The sequence below is a fragment of the Entelurus aequoreus genome, linkage group LG07, assembly GCF_033978785.1.
Source record: "Entelurus aequoreus isolate RoL-2023_Sb linkage group LG07, RoL_Eaeq_v1.1, whole genome shotgun sequence".
NCBI lineage: Eukaryota > Metazoa > Chordata > Actinopteri > Syngnathiformes > Syngnathidae > Entelurus > Entelurus aequoreus.
Genome location: NC_084737.1, coordinates 54,987,843 through 54,988,773, shown reverse-complemented (window position 1 = coordinate 54,988,773; position 931 = coordinate 54,987,843).

The following is a 931-nucleotide window of genomic DNA, read 5'->3' as shown; positions in this document are numbered from 1 at the left end:
TTCATGTTAACATTGATTCTTATGGGGAACTGCTTCACGATAAAAATATTTTGGTTTGCAAACCAGGTTCAAGAACTAATTACGTTTGTGAATTGAGGTTCCATTGTACTGACGATCCTATTATTGTTGTTGTGCTGGCAGAAATGTCACTTTTTTTTTATTTTAAAGCTGTCGTTTTATATTTAAACCATCATTGTCAAGGCATGTCCCCTCCTGTATAGAATACATACTCTGCATCAAGCACCACACCCTCAGACTCAAGCTGCCATATTTAAGTCTATGAGCATGAACTGTTGAAGCCTGCTCGGATAAGAGGCCAAATTTCTACTAAGGCAATCTGTACAGTCCAATTGCAATCAATCCAATGCCCTGACAACATTTATTACACACATATTTTGATCAATTTAGTGTTCCTTCTGTTTTTTTAAACGCTGTAATCAACAGTGATACCCAACAAGGAGCTATACAGTCCACTCGTTACATTTTTTTAAATGTTTGAAAAATATATAATTGTAATTGACAGATTAACATGCATGTGTCATACTATTGATAATTCCTACTTTTGTTGCAGAACTATTTCTGTGCTTTGTAGATTTTTAAAGGTCATACCTTGTGTTTTATAGAGTATTGCAATCAGTCTGCATTTCGACTAATCATTTATTCGAATGGGGGAGATTTTATCTGGTAAATGGTGTGTAGATAAAATGAACATCATGTCAAAGTATCTCCATAAAAGCAACCTCCTGACAATTATAACTTTCTTTTACTTTGGAATTAATTTCTTTTGACAAAATGAAATAATATGACAGTGCCTTGTCCTAATCTGATGAACAACCAGTCCTACTTGTACCCTCAAAATCTCTATTAAAAATCATTGTATTTTTTTCAAATGTTTATTTATTCATTTGATTGGGAAAATATAAATAAAGCA